This window comes from Lucilia cuprina, chromosome 3 (genome assembly GCF_022045245.1).
Source record: "Lucilia cuprina isolate Lc7/37 chromosome 3, ASM2204524v1, whole genome shotgun sequence".
NCBI classification, from domain to species: Eukaryota; Metazoa; Arthropoda; class Insecta; order Diptera; family Calliphoridae; genus Lucilia; species Lucilia cuprina.
Genome location: NC_060951.1, coordinates 49,115,348 through 49,124,305, shown reverse-complemented (window position 1 = coordinate 49,124,305; position 8,958 = coordinate 49,115,348).

Below are 8,958 nucleotides of genomic sequence, written 5' to 3'. Positions count from 1 at the left end.
CATTTTTTAAAGAAATTCTTTAACAAAAAGGGAATTTATCGAAAATTTTCTACAAAAAGAGAATTTATCGAAAATTTTCTACCAAAAGAGAATTTATCGAAATTTTTTTCAAAAATAATATTTATTAAAAATCTATATGTTTGTTTAAACTTTATGGACGGCTAAACAGCTGAACCGATTTTCTAGAAATTTTTACAGTGTCTTTCGGTATGTCTGGAAGGAACTGTTTTGGAATTTCAAATAGACGGTGTACCAAGACCACATACATTAACAATATTAAAAGTCACATTTCTGAGAAACTGCAACGTTAGAGATCTCAAACTACTTGGACATCCATATAACTCATGTTAATAAAGTAGGCAGCTTAGCTACAAGTGGGCGTGGCATCACCTATATAAAGAAAATCTTAAAGTAGCATATCTGAGAAAATATAAGCATCCTCAAATTTTTCGGAGCCACTTTAGGATCGGAATGAATATTTAGAACAAAAAATGGGGAACCTATCTGGGAACCTATTGGAGTTAGAATCTTCAAATTTTACACAAAGACCTTTAACATCCATGTAAACATTTATGAGAAAAATGAGCGATATTGATAAGGGGCTTGAAACCTCCCATATGAATCAACTACAAAAATTCCTTATAATTTTGTCAGAAAAACTTTTATATCATTAGATTTTAAGGCAACAAAACACAAATGAGATGTTAACGAACATTTTCTATAAAACGACAAGTTTATAAAAATATTACAAATAATGAAAGGATAACTAGGGCAAGTATTTCTGTACAAATGCATGTTCATAGTCAGTAACTTAAAATAACTTTTAACTATTTTTTTATTCAAATTAAAGAATAATTTTGTTATAAATACATAAATTGCTTTAAATTGCATATATATAATATATTTATTGAATATTTATAAATTTTTCTTTGTTTTATTTATGTTTACATTAAATTTGTAATTATTTCGATATTGTGAATAAATTAAAAAGAATCTTCTTAACAACAAAATACTAGGTTTCATCTATAAAAGTTTTAAATTAAATTTTAAATAGTTTTTTTATTTTTTTTCTGTTGTGTGTTGTTTGATTTAAAGTCCAAAAATAATTGTCCTATACCTACCTTTAAGTACGGCTCTTCATCAGTTTCTTAGTCTGTCCATCTGTGCGTCCTTGTAAACAAATAACTGGACGAAATTTTTACACACACATCTCTCACCCTATCCCTGATTCCCATTTAATTAACATTACCCATACGCCTTTAATATTTTTAATTAATTACAAATATATTTTTTCTATTTAAATTAATTAACTTCTTTCCTATTACTAAAATATTTTAGCGCTAATTTTTCAATGGCAACCTTCACTTTCCTTTTACCAAAATAAGTTGTATGAAGAAAAATGCTATAAATTTTATTTTTATCTATTTTTCAAAACTCCTCATACACTAAAAAATCGAAACATTTTATCTTTGTTATAATTTTGTTATTGAAACTTACAATTTTATCCTCTTGTTGCTACAAAACAATTTGGCACACCAAAAAAAAAGAAGAGAGAGTGAGAAAAAACGTTAATGTGCCATTAAAAATGACATGACTTTACTTACAAATGACTTAATGACTTCATAATTGAATAATGGCATGAATTGTGTTGTACTACTACTGCTGTGCTGTTCAGTTCGGATGTTCGGTTGTTTGTTAAAATAAATAAAATAGTCATTTATAAAAATTTTGCAGCAGCGACAAGCCAACACCACAGTAGACTAAATACAAGTAAGTAAGTAAGTAAGTTCGGGCAACTGTAATACTTCAACTAATGTTTCAACACAGGAACCCACTGGTTGTCGCAAGTGACAACTACAACAGCGACAACAATAATAAAAATAACAACAATTACGCTGACATTGACAACAACAATAACTATAATAAAAGAAACGAAAAACTCACACTAAATAAAATAGCCTTTGTCACATTATACTCTTTAAAGCATTTTTTCACAACAAAAGTTATAAAATAAAATTCCAAAATCATTTATTTCATTTCGCCTTTTCTCTAGACCATTTACAAATCGTAAAAACAAAGTTGTAGAATGAAAAAAAGCGAAAATAAATGAATGAACGAATTGTTGTTGGTGTGTTAAAAAAAATTGTACTTAAATAAAGCATTATGTTGCCTGTTTTGTTTTTTCCTGTTTGTTATAAATTTCCTTTAGTTTTTTAAGGCCAAATTATGGTTTTGTAGCTTTAGGTCTTTATTTTTTTCTCCTCTTAAGGGATTTGAAATATTGTGTCAACGGTTCCCTGGAGAATATTTGTTTTTCGCTTTTTTATTTGTTTAACTTTAGTTTTGTGTTCTTATTTTTATTTTTTGATTACTTGTGATCAATATTATGACTTTTGTCATTGATTTTTACGCTTGTTTGTTAAGATAATTGGTTATTTGTTAGTGCTGATAGAGACAAGTCTTTTAAGCAGTTGTTCTTAAACCTTGTGTTCTTTCATTTTCGATTAATAGAAAAATTTTGATATATTATGTCATTTTAGAATGTAATCGAAAATTATAAAATTTAAATTATTTTTTCCAAAACTGTTTTTAAAGAATATTTCCGATTAAATGTCTTTTTATAGAATTTTTTCAATAAAATATATTTATATGGGAAATTTTCGAAAAATATCTTTTTTTCTGGAATCTATTCGATAAATAATCTTTTTATAGTAAATTTTCTATAAATTCTCTTCTTCTAGAAAATTTTCGAAAAAATTTATTTTAATAAAAAATTTTCGCAATTCTCTTATTGTAGAAAATTTTCGAAAAATTCTCTCTTTGTAGAAAATTTACGAAAAATTTTCTTTTTGTGGAAAATTTACGAAAAATTTTCTTTTTGTGGAAAATTTTCGAAAAATTTTCTTTTTGTGGAAAATTTACGAAAAATTCTGTTTTTATAAAAAATTTTCAAATATAATATCTTATTATTGAAAAATTTCGATTTTATGTTTGTACAATATTTTTGATTAATCCTCTTTTTATAAGTAAATTTTCTTAAAAAAAAATTTTATCTTGTAAAGAATTTTTTATAAATTCTCTTTTTATAGTAAATGTTTTTGTAGTAAATTTTCTATAAATTCTATATTCAAAGTAAATTTTTGATAAAAATTCTTTTTTATAGAAAAGTTTTGATTAGAAAATTATTGATAAATTATCTTTAAAAAATTCTATCTTGTAGAAAATTTTTGATAAATTCTCTTTTTATAGTAAATTTTTGATAAATTCTGTTTTTTAGTAAATTTTCGATTATAAATTCGCTTTTTATAGAAAAAATTGGATAAATTCACTTTTTATAGAAAAGTTTGGATAAATTCACTTTTCATAGAAAATGTTCGATAAAGGACCTTTTAAAGGAATCTTTTAGATAAATTCTTGTTTACAGCAAATTTTCAATAAATTCTCTTTTTAAATTATATAAATTATTCTTTTCTAGAAACTTACAATAAATACTCTTATTCCAGAAAAATCTAGATTTTCTTTATTAAATCCCTTATTCTAAAAAATTTTAATTAATTTCCTTATTGAAAAATACTTTATTACGATTATTTTCTTTTTATAGAATATTTTCTATATATTCCTTTTTATATTTCGATATATTTCTTTTTATAAAAAAATTTCAATAAATTCTATTTTTTCTAGAAAATTTTTCATTTATTCTCTTTTTATAAAGAACATTTGATAAATTATGTATTTATAAATAATTTTCTGAAAAATCTCTTTTGAAAGACAATATAATAAATTTTGTTTTTATAGAAAACTTTCGATAAAATCTTCAATAAAAAATGTTTATAAATTAGAATTTTTAAATATTAGAGCAATTAATTATAACATAGGAAAATTATATTTTAAAAAAGATTTCCAATATGGTAAAATTTTGTAAAAATTCAGTTTTCTTAGAAAATGTTCCACTCATGAAAATTTTGATATAATTCCTTAAAGAACTTCAATTCGTCAAATTCGTATGTTCTAAAAGCCCAAATCAGAAATATCCTAAACACAAGTACCCTCAATTACATGCATCATCACAACAAAAGCTTTGTTCTTAATTTACCACTTCAAGACACAAATAACAGGACAAATAATTTTAAAAATACGTATGTATATATATTTTTTCTCATTTCTATACAGTTTATTATTCTATTTGGTGTTTCTATTGATCTAAAATTTTATATTTTTATTTCATCAACATCTCACCCACTGGCGGAAGTAATTATTTCTTTCGCATCAATGATAGTTTGAATAAAGCATCCGCACCTGATGAAAAATCCAAACACAACATTCACCAAATACAATTGTTTGGATTTGTTAAAAGTACGATACACAATATAAAAACAACTGCATAAAAAAGAATACTTGAGCAAATATTAAAACAAAAAAATATATAAAAATATATAAAGGTTGGAAAAAATCACTTTTTACACCGGAGATAAAACAAAATAAAATACTGAAATAAAAACCATCAAATGAATTGTCATGCTACAAAGGACTACCACTACTATAACAACTGCAACCACATAATAAACACTGATGGTGGTGGCGGTAGAGATAGTGGTAGTGTACTACATACATACACATATGGTATCAATACTTACAAACCCATACAATAGTCGGTAGTAGTGAAAAAGCCACAACAATTTCATAGATTTCTAAATGATAGTGGCTAAAGTCACATAGATTCTATAGTATTTGTGTGTACGTGTGTATTGTACTAGTAAGCCAGTATATAAAAATTCCTGCTAACCTATGGAAAGTCAGTTAGTTACAAACAGAATTTTAAAATCAAAAAATCGGACAGAAAAACGGTAATATTTAAATTATTTTTAAATTATATTAGGGCCTTTGTTCTTTGAAAAAACAATGAAACATATTAATAAATAGAAAGTCAATTAAAAATATTAATAAAATAAAGAAATTATTCAATGTTGTTTTTTAACACATAAACGCATAGCAAATGGGCAAAGGTACTTATCGGCTACAAAATGTTCCTCTGATATAAGGGAATTCGATCCAGATAATCATATACATATTTTTACGCAGCACACGACTTTCATCAAAACACATCCATTTGTGATCGATCAGCCAATGCCGCACTGTTCGTAAGTGGAAAAACTTTCCTATAGATTTATTCCCCACCACTTTCTATTTGAAAAGATTTAAATCAAATGTCGACAAACACTACTTCCTATGTCCTCTCCCAACAACCTATTTTCTTTAAAAAAGGGAAGTTATCGAAAATTCGCTTAAAAAAGAGAATTTATCAAAAATTCGTTTTGAAAAGAGAAATTATGAAAAATTCGCTAAAAAAAATTATTGAAAATTCGCTATTATTAAAATTTTTTACAAAAAAAGAATTTATCGAAAGTTGTATATATGAAAAGACAATTTGTTAAACTCTATTAATAAAAAGAAAATTTTGTGAAAATTCAATAACAATAATTTTTTATTATACGGAACTACTCGAAAATTCTCTATAAAAAGATAATTTTTAAAAAATTGTCTATATTAAGACAATTTGTAAAACACTTTTGCTAAAAGATGATTTATTGAAAATTCTCTTTTTATAGAATATTTTAGGAAAATTTTATTTTTGTATGTGAAAGGGTTAAAAGATTCTCTTTTAAACCGAAAGCCCGTTATAAAATGAGAATTTATAGAAAACATTTTATAAAAAAAAGATAATTTCGATAATTTTTCTATAAAATGACAAATTTTTTTTTATAAAAAAACTGTTCAAAAAAAAATAATTTATCAAAAAATTTTATAAAAAAAAAGAGTATTTAATGAAAAAATTATCATAAATTCTTTTTTACTTTTATGTAACCATTTATTTATGATGCAATATCATTAATGTTCTTCTCTTCATTCTAAAATACATTCATTCAGGGCCCTACCACTTCACCCTATCACTTTCTTCCCGGTCCTACACCACTTCCTCTTGTCAACGTGTGAGTGTATTTGCAGTTTTTAGTTCGAGCAATAAAAACCATTATTGTCAGCCGCAGTTTGAAATTGAAAATAGAATTTAATGCAGAGGTTTTCTATTCCAGTTTTATCTTTATCATTTTTTTTATAATTTTATTTATTTTTTTGTTGGATTTCAAATAATACCAATAGAGAGAGAGAGAGAAAAAAGTGGAAATAATAAAGAATCAGAGAGCATAGAGTAATGCACTTGGCATAAGCTTTGAATTGAAAGTAGTTTTAGTTTTTAAGTGTTTGCATTAAAAATAACAAAAAAAAAACACATACACTCAATTCATTTCATATAAAATTCATTTGAGAGGAAGTAAAAAAAATAAAATAAATGGAAATGGATAAAACAATTGGTTACAAAGGTTAAACACACACATGTATACACATGTATATATTTTAAAACATTAAAAACGACACACTTTTAAAAGCAATTCTTTTACAAAAAATAATAAAATTTTTTATGAAGTAAAAATTATATTTTGAATATATGTATGTTTTTAGGTTCTTTTTAGTGGTGTAGTAAAATTGTTTAAAAAATAAATTATGTTTATTTTCTATATACACAGATTTTTTTGTTTATTCTTTACTGCCATATTTATTTTCCTTTAAATAGCACGAAAGAAAAATCTCTAATCTCTTTTTTAACATTTGGGGAAGGGCGTTTGTTTTTTTTCTATTCATTGCACATGCAGCATTATAAAAATTTGTTACTTGTTAATTTGATAAAAAATGTTAATAAACATTTTTAGAAAATATAATTTTCCTTATTTTTCTTTTCAATCAATTATCTTTTGTCTGTTTATACAGACATTTTATAGATAATTTTGGCAAAAAATTAAATGAAAATTTTCAATATCTTTTATAATGTTATATTTTTATAATTTTGTCTTTTTATAATTTTATAATTCTCTATTAATAGAGAACTTTCGATTAATTCTCTTTTTATGGAGAATTTTATGTTTTAGGATTTTAGTTGAATCCTAGTTTTTTAATAGAAATGTTTTGATAAATTTTTTTTGTTTGTCTTTTTTAGGGATAATTTCTATTTTAATAGAGAAATTTCAATTAATTCACTTTTTATAGAGAATTCTTGGCTAATTCTTTTTTACAGAGAAATTTCGATTAATTCTCTTTCTATAAAGAATTTTAAAATTTCACTTCTTAAACAAAAATTTCTTGAATATCATTATTTGGAATATTTTTATAAAATACATATTTTTATAGTTAATTTAAAAAAAACTACAATTTGGAAGAAAACTCTGAAAAAGTTTCTCTTATAAAAACAATTTTATAAATTTTGTTTAGGTTTTGTATTAAAAATGGTGTAAATAATGTTGTAGAGTTTTACCATATAATAACAAAAAAATGTATCTCTACACCAAAAGTATGCAAAGTTAAGGTATACAAACTCTTCCAACAAATAACAAAAAAACGCAATTCCTGAAATCTGTGATATCCTTGACAATGATGTTTAACGTAGGAAAAAACACTTATATATTATGTTTACCATTAAAATGCTCTACTTCGGTTTCTGTTGATGGCAATATTTTTCAGTTTTTATTCTTCGAAATTTGTACTTTTTTTTATTCAGGTAATAAATAATGTGAATACTTCAGTGGGTTTTAACTTCTTACATTACCAGTGAAAATCTTTTTGGCGTTTTATTTTTTCTTGCAGTTGTTGTTGTTCGGTGTGACATAATGGTTGGTCTGGCCTTAAATATTATCTGTTTCAGTGATTTTCATGAATATTTTTTTTTCTTAATCACTGACAAATTTAAATTTTTGGAAGTTTTAAATATGTATTTTGTTTTCTTTAAAAACTGTAAGGAAATCTAATATGTTTAATTTTGAGTTTTTAATACCTAAACAATTTTAAACAAAATTATTAGCACATTAAAGAAATAACCCCATATTCATAAATGCTCAATAAAGTTGTTGATGGTTTGTAGTAGGAATTTTGTATGGAAAATGTGTGTAATAAACCTAAAATAAACGATTAATATCTTTATGAATATGGGGGATAATGTTTTGGCCCTACATAATGTCCATAAAATAAATGGCGTATACTTAATATTTAATAAAAATTCATTTAAATATCAATCATACGCATGTAACACTTATAAATGTGTTACTATGTTGATAAATGTGTAATCTTAAGAAGACAGTAATATTTTCTCAATAATAATATTGTGTTAACTTATGTACATTAGGGTAATACCTTTTTTCGCTTGGCTAAATACCAAAGCCTTACATTATTGCCAGTACTGTCCTAATAATAAAATGTTATTATTAATTGAATTTGGGGATAAAACTTCACGCATCGAGAGCTTCTATTTGTTATTTTACTAAATATATTTTAATCATTTTCATATTTTCTTTAAGATAATGTCATAAAAATGCAAAAATTTTGACAAAAATAATTGTTTTTCTCATAAAAAAAGATGTAACCCTAATGTACATACATACTTATATGGAATTTCTTTGATATATTTTATAATTTATATTTAAATATTTTATAATATTTACATTCAAAATGTTCATAAAATATTTGTATGTTAATAAAAAATTATAAATCCAATATGTACATTATTAACAAGCATAGCTATATGTAGGAAAGTAAACAAAATCAAACATATTGAAACAATAATATTCCCTGAACTCTTTGAATATTATATAAAAATATGAAAAAAAATCTCAGAGATGGGAAAATTGCAAATATGAATACTATAAAGAGTTTGATGCCCCTACACCTTATAATACTTAGTTAGTTAGTTAGTTAGTTAGTTAGTTAGTTAGTTAGTTAGTTAGTTAGTTAGTTAGTTAGTTAGTTAGTTAGTTAGTTAGTTAGTTAGTTTGAAAGGAGGATGTATACACATCAAATCCGAAGAAATACACCTAGACCTCTATTGGGCCTGTTGTGCGCTCCTTAACCAGTACCACG